General features: G+C 39.8%; 1 protein-coding gene across 7 annotated transcripts in view; it reads right to left on the reverse strand.

The window, feature by feature from the left end:
* ST6GALNAC3 (ST6 N-acetylgalactosaminide alpha-2,6-sialyltransferase 3) overlaps positions 1–17,226 on the reverse strand; it is a 501,982-nt gene that overhangs the window by 114,564 nt on the left and 370,192 nt on the right. The window lies entirely within an intron of this gene.

Raw genomic sequence — 17,226 nt, forward strand, 5'->3', positions numbered from 1 at the left:
AATTTGTGATAGAACAGACCTAGGTTTGCAGAAATTGTGTCTTGGGCAAGTTATCTAATCTCTACTGGCCTCAGTTTCTTTGGTACAATGGTGTTATGGGTTGAATTGTACTCTCCTAAAATTCATATATTGAAGTCCTAATTTCCAGTACCTCAGAATGTGACCTTATTTGGAGATAGGGCCTTTACAGGGGTAATCAAGTTAAAATGAGGTCATTAGGGTAGGCCTCAATCCAATATGATTGGCGTCCTTATTAAAAGGGGATATTGGGACACAGAGACGTGCATAGAAGGAGTATCATATGAAGAGACATAGAGAAAAGATAGCCATCTACAAGCCAAGGAGAAAGGCCTGGGACACTTCCTTACCTCACTGTCCTCAGAAGGAGCCAATCCTGCCATCACCTTGATTTTGGACCTCTAGCCTCCAGAACTGTGAGACAATAAATTTCTGTTGTTTAAGCCACCTACTTTGTGGCTTACTAACAAACTAACACAAATGGCAATGATAATACTTACCTCAAAATGTTATGTGAGAGGATTAAATAATGTGGCAGACATTGCTGGTCACTTTCCCAAAGACCATCACTTTTCTTACCTGCTAACAGAGCCCTGACTTTTCTTTAGGTGTCAAGAAGAGATCCCCTGATCTCAAAAATGTGGATACAGTCCCTGGAATAGGGTGAGCACGTGACATAGCTATGGCTAAAGAGATGTGAGGGAAAACTACTGGGGGGTTCTGAGCAAGATATTCTTCCCCATAAGAGAGTCACAGGTGGAGAAACACTGCCGTTTGTCACCCTTTGTCTCAGGCTTGGAAGTGGATTCTGGGAGGATGTGATGCTTGATGCTGTCACAGCTGTCTCAGAAGGTGGGAACACTGGGGAAGCCAAAAGTATCACAGAGATGCTGAACTGATCAGGAGCTCTGATTTCATTGACTGGCTGAATCAATTCCAGTGACTACCTATACTCAGACTGCTTGTTATATGAGAAAAGGAAACTTCTATTGCTTATGCACTCTTAGTCAGGGATTCTCGTACTGAACTGAAGCCACAAGGCTCCTATTTCATAGTGTGCACCCATTAAACACTGGGTCCCTCTCCCCTTTGTTCTCATGTTGAAGCTTCTGTAGCTTCCACTTTTTACCTTTTGAGGCTTAGTTTTAGGCCGCCTTGATATCCTGCTTCTCTGTCTTGGTTTCACTAATTTGGAAAACTGCATTTAGCTTGTTCGTAAGCATGTTTTGTTCTTTTCTCTTCCTTCACTCACCTCATAAAATTTGCTTTCTTCACTCAATTTTCCCCTAACTGACCTCTTCTCCTGCTGTTTCAGCTCAATAAAATGAATTAGTCTTCCCCGGTGTTTGTTTTTGTGTGACTTGGAGTATAATCTCCTGGGATAAGGACCTTGCCTTTTGAATCATGTGCCTTATAAAGCATCATGTGTGCATCTGGGGATTTACAAATTATAGATGGAGCACGACCAGGGCTTTGGTGAGTGTCTCTGTAGAGAACGGATTGGGAAGAGGCGAGAGTCACTGAGCAGGCTCTGGCCTTTTCCACCAGGAGGTCAGTTGTTTAATTTGGCTCAAGGTAATAGCAAGTAAAACTCCAAATGAGAAATGGCTTGTAGGAAGAGGCAGAGGGGAGAGAGGAAAAGGACAAAGTGCATTTTAAATGAATTTCCATTTAATATGTTGCTGCCATTACTGGAACAAGGGTAAAAGAGAAAAGTATGTGTCTTCCTCCTCCTCCTGGGGTCTTTCCACCACCATCATAGGAGTAAGCACTATGTGTTATTCCAGAAGGTTTATCAATATGTGATCACATATAATTATAGATAAGTTTAATGGTATAGCCTTTTTATTTTGCACAAATGCGTCCACTATAAATACAATTCTGCAACCTGTTCTTTTACTTCAAAATATATCTTGGATATTTTTCCACATCTATACACATTCCGTAAATGCCTGAGGAAAAGGTGAAGTTACTTTCCCAAAATTATCCTTCAGAAAAGAAGGATAATTATCTTTGGGTCCTCATAAAGTATCTCAGATTACGGGAAGTTTCTTCGTTATTTAATTTTGAACAAAAGATTGTTGTTTGGGAAACATGCATTAGCCTGAAACAACCTCAGTCCACAGCAGTTTTGGATGCTTATTGAGGTCACCTGTTTGAATTGATTAAAAGGGGGCAAAGAAATTTATCACAGATTAGTCTTTACTCCTAGGAATAAGAATGCAAAATTTCAAGCTTGAGATTGTGTAAACAAGCCTTTCAAAGATCATTTAATACGCAACAGAATAAGTAGTTGTGTTGTAAAATCCTACATATACCCCTACAGAATGAGTGATAATAAAACAATTTTCCTGGTGTTATGTGAATGGGTACTTGTTTAGGATAAAATTCCTAGTGAAAGCATCGTATGTGGGCCAACAATGCATTTCAAGTAACAGATGGAAATATGTCAAATGTACACTGAAAATGTGTTAGATAACTCAGAAAGGAGCTCCAATTTGTTAAACTAGTGTTAAAGATGCATGTGAGATATTTAAATAATACTGAATCAAGAAAAAGTGGAAATTGTTCCAAAATAATGTTATGTGAAATGTGATCTTACATGTGAACGTGTAGTTAGATTAATAAACATAAGTAGACATTTGATAGTTTCAGTTATAATTCTAAAAGCATACACATTTAAGTTGGCCAAAGTATTTAAAAAAAAAATCTTCACATTGGAGAATATGAGATTGCTTTATATTCTAGGCCACTTTCAGTGAGAGCGTAATGGAAGATCTATCCCATTCTTAAGGGCTGCGTATATTCCATAGTAGAGACACATCACGGTATATTTTGCCAGTTGTCTGTTGATGACCATTTATATTTTATATTCTGTAATTACAAACAAGGTTGCAATTAATTTCCTCAGATGTATCTTTATGCACTTTTGCAAGTATGGAATAAATTCCTCCAAGTGTAATTTCTGGGTCAATTTATATCATAGTTGAATAGAATTTTCTATTCCTTCTTTATTTTCTCTCTTGCTCATCAAGGCAGAGTTCTATCAGTGTAGTGCATTTGAGTTACACTATAAGTGGTGGTCAAAATCAGCAAGGGAAATGTTTTATCTCATGTATTTTCATTCTGAAGTCTATAGGGCCCCTTCCCCTCCACTAAAGCCCAGGACACAACAGGATACCACCTAACAGAAGTGAGAACCTTGTAGCTGAACATCTGGGAGATGACTTGAAAGACAAAAACACCAGCTAGGGAGGGAGAGACTCATGGAAAGAAGAGGTGAGAGAGAGCATAGAAAAGGAGATTAGAGCAGAGGCTCCCTGATTTTCAACTGAGCTGGACTCTGTAGTCTGATAAGTGACCTGACGGGCAGAGCAAACACATCCTCTAGGTTCCGTGGGACTCTGCTTTCACACTCTACCAGATATTATGAGCATTTACTAAGAGCTGATAGTAATTATTGCCAAATTTTCCTCCAAAAAAGCTATTTTAAAATACACTCCTTACAAGAGCCTTTCCCCATATCCTCATCAAAGTTTCATATTATCAAACTCGTTAATTATTGCCAATTAGTGAAAAATGAAATCTCAGTGGTATTTCTTTAATTACATATAAATTTAAGAACTTTTCATGGTCATTGACCAATTGTATGTCTTCTTTGCCTATTTTTTTTTTGGTTATTTATATTTTTCTTATTGATAGGTGAAGAGCTTATTGTATATGAAGGAAATTAAGTCTTTATCTGTCAAGTGGGGCAAATTACTCCTCCATTTATTTATCTTTTTATGTTGTTTAATTAGATAATATTGCTATGCAGAAGATTTATGTTCTTATGTAATCAAAATTATCAATTGCTTTTCTTATACCATCTGTTGTGAAGTGTTGTTATATTTTAAGGCTAGCTGGTTAATGTATAAGAACATAGAAAGTCAGTCAGAGTCTCATTCTAGCCACTTACCAGAGAAGTGACCTTGGATAAGTCACTTAAACTTTAATAAGTTTCTTCCTCTACAAAGAGGAACCTTTATCTTCTGTCTTAGTATTCTCTGTTTTTCTCTGCTGTCTTGAGAATTGAATGAGGAAAAGTTTATCAAAGGTTCTTGACCTCACACAGTTTACATGAATAGTAAAGCAGTTTAAATCCGCAAATGGAGGATAAATGTGAAGTATCTTTAGAAGCTAAGTTTCTCCAAAATAAACCCTTGAATTAGGAAAAAGTAATGCAAATTTGTGGGATTAACTAAATAGGCTTCAAGCAAGGCTGAGAGGTTTTGTAAAAACCTCTTTCTGCTGTTGGTCAAAACTCCCCCTAAATTACCCCAGACACTAATTTATCAGGGCATCTTAATGACCCTCACATTTAGAAAGTTCCTCCATCTTCTTGTCAGGAGTGGAGACTGGTGGTTAGAAAAAAAACTAACCATTCAGTCTTCTCTCCTAGGGGTTGTAACCAATTGAGGACAGACAGAACGAGCCAGTTGGTGATCACAATACAGTGTTGGCTTTATTGATGAGAAAAGGCATTGGGGAATGTGGAAGGACCTCCTACAACTTTCTGTGGGGACCACATTTCTCTGTCTCGGCCACCAGGTACAAGCAGAGATGCAGAGACCAAGAGGGCAGAGTCCTGGCTGGGCTGCCAGAAGTAGGTCCTGTGTGGCCTGTTTACCACATGGAGTCACAGGGCAAGGCCCTTCGAGCGGGGCAGACTGGTGTACAGGGCATGAGAGAGAACTCAGCCACAGGGGGGCCTGGGTGAGTTTTGTGCTGTGGTCCTGTCCTTGACCAATGTGGTCAAAGACACTCGGGCTCTCCACATTGTCCCCTTTCAGATGAGGCTCTCCCTTGGGTAAAGTACGGACACTGAGAGAGAGGAAGGAGGTGTCATTCTCTTCAATATCACCCACATAGAGGCGCTGAATGGAACTCCCTTATCTTCTACTGGAAACATGAAGGAGAGAGAGATCAGTATTTATCTCCTAAGATTATGGGCTTTGAGGTGCATAGTCTTGGTTTTGAATCTGCCAACACTAGCTGGTCACCTTTAGGCAAGTTACTTAAACTCTCTGAGCCCTAGCTGCCTCCTTTCTAAAATGGGACGTGAATACCTACCTGCCGGGGTTGGTGACAGAATTAGAGACAACACATGTGAGGCACTTAGCAGAGTAACTGGAGCAGAATGTGAATTCAATAAATGTTGGTTTTCTTCCTGTATCCCCCTAAATCTTTTTTAAGGACCGGACTTAGTTTTGCTCCTTCACCTCAGTGAAGGTGAACAGGCACAAATCAACCTTCTATCTATGGTTTGGCTTCACGTTTTTGAAGCTAAGTAACACCATTTCTTTTATCCTCTTCCACCTGGGCCCAATTTTCCAGCCTTGGACATTACTGTGGCCTCTTCAGAACACTCTTTTAATCCTTTTCATTTCTCTTAATTTGAAGAGCAAAAGACTGTGCAATGGTTTCACTCTCCAAAACACAGAACCTCCAACAGGCTCAGGTACAATGGACTTTTCCTCTGGACCCCCCAAAGTTGCCCAGTTATGCCTCACTCCTGGCCAGGAACCAGAGAGTCCCTTTCTTTGAATTTGTGTGGTGTCAATGACTCCTCATTTCCCCCCACAAAAGATATTATAGCCACCCCCTTCCTCAGAGAATCCCAAATTAGGGTTATTAATAATCGTGACTAGGTCTCCTGAAGAAAGCAGGCCATCTGGTACCTTTGGCTAGGTACCGAATTGTAATTGTTAAAAAATGAATCCCCCCAAAATAATTAGAAATAAAAAGAACTAATGCCAAACTTTTCAGTTTCTTCATCCATCTGAAGAAGGCAGATGGCAGAACGGCCCCAGCAGTGGAGAAAGCTCTCACCCAAGGCCACGGAGCAGTCAGCCTTAGAGGGCAGTGATGCAGGATGCAGACATATGGAGAGGTCATTTGTTTCTCATTTACCCGACAGATAAGAATATGGAAATAGTCTCAGTCCATTTGTTTGATGGGCCTCCTAAGCCAATAATAAACAAATCAATACAATTAGTTTTGGCTTATCATCATTAAGGAACCTTCACTGCTGGGATCTGATTTAATCATACCGCTTGTTCCACAGGAAAGGAAACCTCTCGAGATGGGTGGCTTCTCTTGGGGTTGAGCAAAGCGGTAGTGGGTGGGGAGACTCAGGCAGTGTCTCTACGACTCCCTGAGAATGGTGTGCATGTGTAAGGCACAGCAGGGGTCTGTCCATGATTGTTCAAAGTGTTCCTGCTACAAGTTCTTGGGAATTCATTTGAGCAAATCTGCATTCTGTGTAGAGCTCAGAAATATAACAATGCTAACAAATTGAAACAAAGATTAAAATGAGGATGTCTAATCCAGAACTGATACCAAACCAGAAGCCAGAATGCCCGGTGTGGGTCCTCCACGCCCCTCTGTGGCAGTGCCAGAGTTACAGAACTGCCTTCTGCCTCAGCTTTTCCAGCTAAGGCACACTATGACTAACAAGCAGCTAATACTCTGTAAATGAGACCTGTGAACTTAATGTTGTTTGTACAAGGCACTCTTCAGACTACAATTGGTGCTCAGTGGACTTACAGTTTTGAATAGCACCTGTCTACATCTCAGGTGGACTGTTTCATGTGGATAGTGGAGCCATTTCACATCTTTTTCATTTCATTCCCTCACCTCCAGGTGGAACTCATTCCTAAACGAAATCTAAGAGATGACTGTCCATTTGGAATAATTGCAATTTTGACTGGGAAGTGATCTTGGAAAAATCAGTGCAGCCAACATCCTAAATTTCAGGCCCAGAGTAGTTAACTGACTTGCCCAAGCTACCCAGCTTAATGGGGACAATTTGAAACTTGAATCTAAAACTCAATTGGAGGGTTCCTTCTGCTATACCAGCCTAACAAGTCCATATTTTAAAGTTCTCTGTTAAGAAAGACTCCAAAGTAATTAATTTATTATTTGAACTTGTAGTTCTTTCCCGCTGGGTTCCACAGAGATCATCGATGGAGAAAAATGATTTGTCCAAGGTCATGCAGCTTCTAACTTATAGGAACTCATAATCAATTAAATATATGTTTCTGGAGTAGACTTTATATCTCTTTCCTTCTCAAAGCACAGTGACACACATATTGATTTACAAATCTATACTTAAATAAAAGGAAGGGTTCTACAACTGGATATTACAACTTGGAAGTGAGTTGCCTAGGAGAGCCTCCTGACCTTTATCAGACTGTGGTGTAAGTGGGAAATAACTTTTTATTAAGCCAGCAAAATATAGGGATTGATTGTTATAGTATTTAGCATGGCTTACTCCGACTAATACATGAGACTTCACACCGAGACTACAAAAGCAGCCACAACAGACTTTCCAACCCAAACAAGAAATTCTCCCCTTAAGCATCTGACTAATTCATATGCAACAATATTATAAGTATACTGTTATTTTCAGAAATATTCTCTAATAATAGTAAAATTGACTCTCTCTATTATTCTGTTGTTAATAATAGTAAAAAGCTCTGTTAAGTAAGTACCTGGTACACACACAGTACACACTTTGTGATGGTTAATTTTTATGTATCAACTTGACTGGGCCAGGGGGTGCCCAGACATTTGGTCAAACATTATTCTGGGTGTATTGTGAGGGTGTTTCCGGATGAGATTAGTATTTGAATTGGTAGGCTGAGTAAAGAAGATTGCCCTCTCTAATGTATGGGTGGCCCCCACACATTATTTGAAGGTCTCAATAGAAAAAAATGGCTGACCCTCCCATGAGTAAGAGGGAACGCCTCTTGTCTGACTGTGTTGAGCTGGGACATCGGTTTTTTCGTGCCTTCAGACTCAATATTGGCTCTTCTCGGGTCTTGAGATGGTAGGCCTTTGGACTGGAACTACACCATTGGCTCTCCTGGGTCTCCAGTTTGCTGAATGCAGATCTTGGGACTTGTCAGCCTCCATAATCAAGTTAGCCAATTCCTTATAATAAATCTCTCTCCCTCTCTCTCTCTCTCTCTATATATATATTAATTCTGTTTCTCTGAAGAATTCTGACTAATACACATTCAATGAAAGCTGGTAAATGAAGAAATGAATTAGAAAACTTAACTCAAGAGGATTAAATGACTTGATAAGACCAAAATTTCCCTCAAAAAAGAAAAGCAACTTTACCTAAAAATAGGATTCCCCCAATAGAGTGTCAGAAATGAGATTACTAGATATTTAAGGTGATATGCATTCTAGAAGGCATAGGATGGGGTCAAGATATCATTTAGCCCTCAAAATGGATAAGATATGTATTAGGAAAATGGCACCAGGAATGTGTTCAGAAATTCTGCTACCAAGATTGAGTCAGGTTTGTGATAAGACACCAACACATTTTCATGGATATTCTACTATTTGAAAAACTTCATAGAATTGTAGAGATTTATAGACATATGGACACAGCAGAATCCTACTAAGGGCCTGGGCAGAGATAAAGAAGCTCTGATGGGAAAGGGGAGCAGATCTGAAGGTGTGGGATATCTACATGAAGCTGCTGATATCCTTTGGGGAAATGGCCCTGCACATATACAACATTGTGGAGATTCCTGATAAGTTTGTTGATATCAGTTTGAAAAAGTTCTGAATGGCTGAATTCAGCACCTCTTCTTCTTTAGTACATATGCTGAATGACAATGTGGGCCAAATAAATAAATCAATACATGTTAAACATGTTTTGAAATCAGACTAAACCGTACAATAAAAAGATAGAAATTATACCCAATGTTTGCACTGTCTTTTACTCCAAAGAGCTGAAAATACACCCATATCTGTTACCTCCTTTAAAGCAGAGAGACAGGCATTGCCTTTGGACAGTCCATGAAGGCTCACATTTGAGAAGAAGATTTCAAAACAACAGGGCACACTGAGAAATGGTTAATCAAAATCAGGAATCAGCACTTTGAGATCTCAGTGCAAAATCAAGAGCAAAGGGCAAGCTTGAGCAGAGAGACGAACGGCGAAGAGATTACAGCTGTAGTTCTTGTGTCTTTCTTTCATACTAAGATCACATTTCTACCTCTGGTATCCCCTAAATTCCCTTGCCTTGTAAGTCCCACTCCAAAGGTTGTTTTTCAGTCTTATCCCCTCGTCAGTGTCTCTAGGCTCATTGTGCTTGTAGGCTATGTCTTTTGGACTTTGCCAACTCAGCAGCATCTATCTCTCTAGCCACTTGTAGCAACGCAAGTAGTTTTATAACAGATATTCTTCACTCTCAAAGACAGTATTCAATTTTGAAAGGCTGTTGAATGATATAAGCAACTGAAAAAAAGAATCTAAAATTGAACTTGATAGGGAGTAAAATGATATATAAAAGTAGGTCTAATGGTACTTTAAAAATAAGTCCATAAAAGTAAGAAGATGTCAACTCTCTGCTCCATATGCTCCCACCCATCCCCTCGCAGGCCCAGCCCTCAGGGGGAAGTAAGAGTGTAGAGTTAGACATGACTTAGACTGCTCCAGTCCCAGGGCACCAGGAGATGACCTCTCCTTTCACTAGTCCGTGGAACAGGTGATAAAATATGGCTTATGGATGACATTACTGACATTACCCTGCAACAGATCTGCAGTATCCTAAACTTCTCAAACTCACGTGCTTACTTGTCTTACATATTTACTTAATCTCCCAATTGAGTCCATCTAGATTCCTGCTCAGTACTTCCCTCAGGGTGTGGGTTATACTGTACACTGGGTAGTGCTACCCCAAGACCCACTTCCACGCCCAAGTTAGGTTTGCACGTCTCCTTCCTTGTATTACTATGGTGTTACAACATGGTGGGAGTGGTTTGGTTTCCCAAGACACTTTGAATGGCATGGGTGGGGTTCACTGTTGGTGATATGTCACTGTTAATCAGTTTTCTTTCAAGCGTGGGCAAACCAAATTTAGATTTTATTATCAAATAATCAGATATTTACTTTTCAATAATAGATGATATTTTTTCTTTTTAATTTTAACCATGCTCATATTTTTAGATTTCTATTTTTGTTTCTTTTTCATGTAAGCCTATTTTTCTAACTTAAGCCTACTTATTCTAAAGCATCGTTAAATCTACTATTTTATTTTATTTTACTTCCCATTAGTTATGTGTTTTATTTATTTGATGTAAAGACCTCCTAATAATTCTGTAGACCTATAGAACACCAATAAGATAATCTGTTCATTAACTCACTTGGCCTCCAGTCCATTCTTAGAGGGCAATGTGTTAACTCATTGGCAGGGCAAGAGCAAAGACCATGGAGTGAGGAAACCTAACTAGCCACAGTTCAAGTTCCTTAACGTGTCTGAACCTTAGCTTACTCATCTGTCAAATAGGAATAACAATATATGCTGTAAATGCCATGGGATAGCTGTGTACATCAAATTGTATATTCACATCAGGATGTTAAATTGGAAGTTATGGCTAAACACTCAGCTCTTGTAGATACGGATACCAATGTGATTTATGAGACAGACCAGCCTGCAGAACTTGAAAAGGAAACAACTAAAATCAATACATGGTCTTAAGCAAGCCAGCCACACAGAATATAAGAGATTTGAGAAAGGAAGGAATTTGAGGGGGAATTTCTTTAGCAAGGGCCATGTTGTGTGGTCCCTTCCCCAAAGTGGTGCTTGACGCTTTGCATCTAATCAAGTGAAAGAGACTTTGACAGGACCACTTGGAAATTTGCTATCTGTCCCCTGAAGCTGGGGGGCTAGAGTGAACTGGCCTATAACTTCCAGTGGCAACAAGGGCCCTGAGAAGTGTCTCCCAGAGTTTCTTGGGACAAAAGGTGTGTGTGTGTGCGCGCCTTAGATTAAACATAGGCCATGAAAACAAAGGAACCAGAATGAGGCTGTGTTAGCTCCACGCTGTTCAGTAGGGGCTTTGAGATGGGAAAACTCATCAAATAGAAGCTGGGAGTGGGCTTTCCCACCCTCCATTCCTCAGGACTATGGGAGGAGTAGGAACCAGTCAGAGGAAAATGCATCATCACCTATATCAAGAGTACCGTGTGGCTGAAATGTTCTCAGCACTGAGGGTGGGAGGGGGATTCCAAAGAAACCATGGAAGTGTTCCACGAGAGAAAGAGTTTTAATATAGGCCAGGCCCAGAGGACATGAGACCAGTTTACAGCAGAACTGCCCATGTAAGAGCTTGCCTTCCTCCTCACCTCTTGCTCCACCTCCAAATGGTCTATAAATAGCAGCTGGTAGTATAGAGAGGAGCAAGAAAGGGGAAAAAAAAATGCATTACATTTCCACATTTCCAAATGCACACATTCCAGTGTGGACCCACTGGGAGGACAGAAAGTAGCTATAAATTGGAACGAAGTTGGGAGGTTTCACTATTACATGGGGCTGGACATTTAAAGCACCAAATTCTGACATATTTTGTTACTTAAAGTGACCAGAATATTTTTATTACCTAAGAGGTATCAGAAAAGCCATGGGAATACCCAAGTTGAGTTTTCATCCAGGAGCAAAGGAAAAACTGAATATATTTTAAAGAGAGATGACAAAATAATTTTACCATTACATTCCACAAGTTGTTTGTGCTCAACATACTTGAGATACACACAGACACACACAGTACAAATATATCTACTATATAATATTATGCTAAAAATTGACGTGTCTACAGAGACCACAATATAAAGTAGATGGGAATTTCTAAGGCCAACCCATCATGTGTAGATTTTCAAAAACAAGTTCCTGGATCCTAGAATGTAACCCCTGCTTTGAGAATTTAAGAGGGTCTGGAGTGTGGTGCAAGGGAGAACCAGATGAAGGAATTTCATCAGAAAGTTCTTGCTTTGCTGAATCTCCACATCCCCACTTCTACCCGAGTCCAGTGAGGGCATCTTCAAGAAGATCACTGGGAGGTTTGTGGGCTGTGTTCCCCAGTCAGGAGATAGAGAAGACTGATGCCTAACTAACCCCTGACTAAGCAGCCTAACCTCCCAGCGTCAGTCAGGGCAGGGATGTGAATGTTTCCTGTGGAGCAGATGTGGGTCATAGGAGAGAGAGCTACTGTGGGATTTTCTTACATCATCCTTAAGAAGTCTGCCTAGAAGGCTCACACCGAGGATATGTACCCTCCAGCTCCTAAGGGCTGAGAGAAGAGCCACAAGAGACCATCTAGACTAGAATAGAGATACATGCTTAGGATAAGTGTCCTCAGAATAAGGGGCCCAGTGCGGAACCTCTGAAGGGTCCATGAAAGCTTCCTCAACCAGACAGATCAACTCAAACCATCTGCCAGGTTCAGAGAACTAACAGCCAATTAAGAACTAGTGAGGCTAAGGTACTGTCGCCTTAACTTTCCTCCCTCTCTTGTTCAACCCTGAATTGAGGGGCTCTGAAACAGCAGCTTTAAGGAGAGAGCAGAGAAAGAGCCTAAGCCCATAATCCCTTTCCAGACTGTAGGGCTCCCCGTGGGGGAGGGGAGAAGACAATGTTAATTCAAGTTCAGAGTTCTGATTATTCCATGGAAATTACAGTTACTGAATTGAGACTGTGTTTGTGACTTCAAGGGATTTTAGGACTGTTTTACCCATGAGTGAGCAGAGGAATTACGGAGCCTACTAGAATTTTCATCCAGGAGCAAAGAAAGAGAATCCCTCTCCAAAAAAATTTAAAGGGATGGTAGAAAACAAAAGTTGCATTTTGACTGTATAATGGTCAACAATAATGTACCGCAATGCCTAGAATGGCCCTGGAACATAGTAGGTACTCAACAATATATATTGAATAAATAAATAACATGCTAGTTTTGTATATATATATGTATACACACACACACACACCCCCTACCTGCAACTCTGGAAACTATAAAGCTTCCTATAGTAATCCTTCTAAATAAGTACATTGTTATAATAATCATTAATGGTGGTAGTATCTAACTACCTGCAATCTTGATAAGCAAGGTTTGCAATGGAAAGCATTCATCCATTCACCCATTCATTCACTAATTTAGGTAACGAATGTTGACTAAACAACTATCTTATTCCAGGTACCATGACGCGCACTGGAGATAGAACGATGATGCAGCTCCCGCCTTCACAAAGATCTTACTGTTCAAAGGAGGAAGACAGATAAGCAAATAAACACTTGTTTCCAGAAAGTCTGAAATTTTGACTGGGAAGCAAGAGAAAGGAGAAGAGAGAGAATCACAAAAAAGTCCATGAGTGGGGTTTGCCTGGGCTTGCTGAGTTCTGGACAGCCAGCAGCCAGCATAAGGGACAGTGTCGGACTGGGAAATAGCAGTACCAGCAAAGAATTTGAAAGGGCAGAGGCTGCCAAGCAGGCGTTTTGCTCTCTTCACAAATTTGTGCAGCACTTGTTCTGGAAGCAGAAGCCAGGTTGTGTTACAGAATCATGGACAACTGATAAACACTAGAATGGGCTGGAATGGGATGAGTCATGTGAGGGGCTGGGCAAAGGGCCAGAATGCCCTGTAAACTGTCTTACATTGTCTTACATTCATTCATGTAGTCATTCATTCAACAAACATTTATTAAATGCTGACTCTGAGCCACCCTGTATTGGCTCTGGGATGTGGGCTCTGGAGAACTGTCTATTGGAAGCCCACCCTGGGCATAGTCACCTCTTCCTGCCAGGGCTTCTTGTTCATTCCTCTCTTAGAGAAGACAATGGTAGAGTTGAGCAGTTATGAACAGAGGTTTGCAACGAATCCTGTCTGGATTTTGTCTAGGTGACTCAGGTCAAGTTATTCAACTTCTCTGAACCTCAGTTTCCACATGGGTAAAAATGCTGTAGTAAACTTGCCTCCTTGGAGAGCCGTTGGGTGGAATAAATGAAACAATGCATCTGAAGGAATTGGCACAGTTCCTTGCACGTAGGAAGCCCTGGATAAAGGTTAGTTATTTATCATTATTGTTCTTTTCTTTTCTTTTCTGCCCTGCTCCCTGGGAAATTGGGAACTTTATTTGACTCACTGCAAATGCTGTAGTGTTTAAAATATTCCTACTTTGTGAAGTCATTGAACATTGGTATGTAGAATATCTTCTTTTTACCTCCTCTTAATCAGTGTTATTGTTAACAACTCAGAAGCAACATAGTGATTATGATTCTGAAAGGAGTGAAATCTCAGGGGCTCGTAACCTTTCAGAAAATGAAAGTCTCTTGGGCTAAAATGCCAAATGCTGGCTCTTACCGCAAAGGTGAGTTTTGTGTGTATGTGTGAAGAAAATTTGGTAAAATTCTCTCTGACAAATTTCTGAGTCATTGGAGCATGAAAAAAGGTGTTTCTCATCCCTTGAAAGAAATTCTGGGTGCCTTTTTTCAGTATTTGAATATCTCAATAAGCAGCTTGATTTTAAAATGTCAAACTCGCCACAGAACTTGGTTTTGGGTAGAACACATGCCTTTGATTTCTTTGAAGAAATTTGATTTTGAAATAGCCAAGTGATTAGTTGTTGAGACTAAGGCTTTGAAGTCACAGAGTATGTATTTCTGTTACAGGCCCTTGCAAAGCCCCAGATATTTGCATGTAAAATATTTCTAGAACTTTTGCATATGCTTAGATATTAAAATAAGCATGCTTAATGCATTTATAATGCATTTTCACATACACAATGAACTTTAAAATGCTACCCAATGAGGAAATATCGTCTTGTTGTTTAACCTTAATCAAACAGGAGAAGGAGGAACACACAGTGCTGATGAACTATGATTGTTGAAGTCCTAAATGCACAGTTGTATTTAATTCTGTACCTTGCACATTTGGGATACTGTTAAATAACAGCTATTATGAGATCTCCATTTGAAAGAGACTCAAGAATGTGGTGCTGAACCAAAGAGAGTCAAGAATCATTCAAGCATAAAAATAGAAGAACAAAAATGACCTTGAAAGGTTATAACATCCAATCTCTACCTAAAGTTACAGATTTGTGGGATGTTAGGGGTGGGAGAGACTCGGAGATCACCTACTCTAAACTATTCATTTTACAAAATCAGGAAATTGGGGTCCAAATTAGAGTTTGTTAAAATGTTATTTATGCTTTTCTTTCAGATTTTCAGAAGGGAAAATTCTACAACTTCCTCTAGCAACATATTCTTGTGCTTAATCATCAGGAAATTGTAACTACCTTAATTTCCTCCAATTAGGCCTATTTTCTTGACGTGTGTGGATTTAAAAACAGAATGCCATACATCTCTGTTAGTGACTAACGCTAGAACACAACACTATGACAACATCTTAGAAATTGGAAATAATTAATCCAGAGATGAGAAAACTCATGAGGGATCTAACCAGACAGAATTTTTCAGTAGATTCACAGTTGTGGTATGACGATGCAGGATCAGAAGGGTTGAGCGAGGTTGGGAGTAGATGGTCTGAATTCTAGCTCTGTCCCTTACAAACTGTGGAACTGGGTAAATTACTTCTCTTCTCTAAGTCTTTATTTCTTTATAAATAATAGCAATGCTAAAAGAAAGGGCTCAGAAGACTGTCTAACCCATTTAAACACTGAGTATATGGTGTTTTGACTGTGGTTGATATTATTGCAATATATCGTATTTGCAGGGTAATAAAAAAGGAATAGTGATAACCAGTTACCATCATCTCTAGCATCTCTAAGAAATGTTATTTTAAGCTATATACACACATAAGAATTTATTGCTACAAAGAGAGTTGGAAGGACTAGTATTTGCAGGGGTGAAGGGACTTCTAAAGCTGATTACTGAAGGATCTTTTTCTTCTTTCTTCCTCAGAGATCATTAAGTATGAGAGCAGCTGGAGATACCACGTATCCATTGCAGAGGAATGGACTAAGTGACATTTTAGTACCTTTCAAATCTATGATTTTCTGACTTTTGTCTAGCCAACATCTTTGAATTCCATCTTATATTCTTAGTTTTATGCAGCATTAATTCATGTTTATAGTTAAAGGAAAATGAAGAGCAGATATAGAAAGCGACATGTATAAGGTCTGTGTCCAATCTCAAGAGCCAGTCATAAGAAATAGCTATTATTTTAACCTTTTTTTTTTTTTCAGAAATGCAAAAGATAAGTCCTGCTTGTTATCACCAGAGATTCTAATTTATCTGGGTAAAATGAATTCTAAATGATTATTGATAGAGGTAACTCTTATGCAAATCTATTTAAGATCAGTGGTTGAATGTTAATTTGCACCATAATGAAAAGCAAATCCTCTAAGTTCTCACTCTCCTTATTTAATACAAATTGATGTCACAACATGACCGGTAAAGAAAAAAATATCTTTCTCTATTATTTCCATTTGTTAGTTTCACACATTTAACTACAGTTGTGGAGCTGTCAATTTTGTTGCTTTTATTAACCAACAGCTAGACAACTTCACTACTTTCAGGTCACTATGTGTTAGAGAAGGTCAACAAGAAGACGTGACTGCCAGTTGACCCATGGGCTGAACCCGGGCAACTGGAGGCTCCTCACCCCCTCCTGTCCTCGGAATGTGCGTTCCACTTGCCTTCTCTGCTCCCAGAAGCTGCTCCAAGAATATAGCCTTGAGATAGTAATGTGGTGATGAGACTATCTGGATTGTGTGAGTGACTGAACCCAGTTAAGGCCTCTATATAAACTTTTAAAATTCTGACAGGCAAATGTGGAGATCTACTCATCCTGAGGCCACCCAAGACAAGCCTGTAAGTAAGTTCCCTTGCTTTTTAAACCTGCCACCTACCAATCTGGAGTGGTCTGCCTCTTTCTTCAGTCTCTCTCTGCCCTCTGCCTACAGTGCTCCTTTCAGATTACACCTGGGAAGCTCCTGAGGTTGCAAAACAACAGTACGTTATATAAAAAACATGAATTTTTACAAGTGGGTTGACCAGTAAAGGGATAAATTTGGATAATAAGAGATTGACACACACATACTCAAGGGAGTCCTTACAGACCAAGAGGAAACCAATGATGGGTAGCCAGGATCTTGTCTGACTATATGAGATTACGCAAGGTTTGGGAAAAGGGAAGAATGTTGACTTTGTCTGTCTCTATGTTCCAATGACCTCCATCCCTACCCCAGAAAAAAACTTACTTCCTGGAGTAACTTCTTCTAGTGATGTCAAGATATATGTGGTATGGACAGTATTTCAGTTCTGCTATGTGTCTCCAGAATACCACTTTAAGCATGTTGATACTGTGCTAGGGAAGGTATTTCGAATTAATTAACTAGAGGAAGGGCTACAAC

Source organism: Ceratotherium simum, chromosome 2 (assembly GCF_057802395.1).
Source record: "Ceratotherium simum simum isolate JZ-2026a chromosome 2, ASM5780239v1, whole genome shotgun sequence".
Classification (NCBI taxonomy): Eukaryota; Metazoa; Chordata; class Mammalia; order Perissodactyla; family Rhinocerotidae; genus Ceratotherium; species Ceratotherium simum.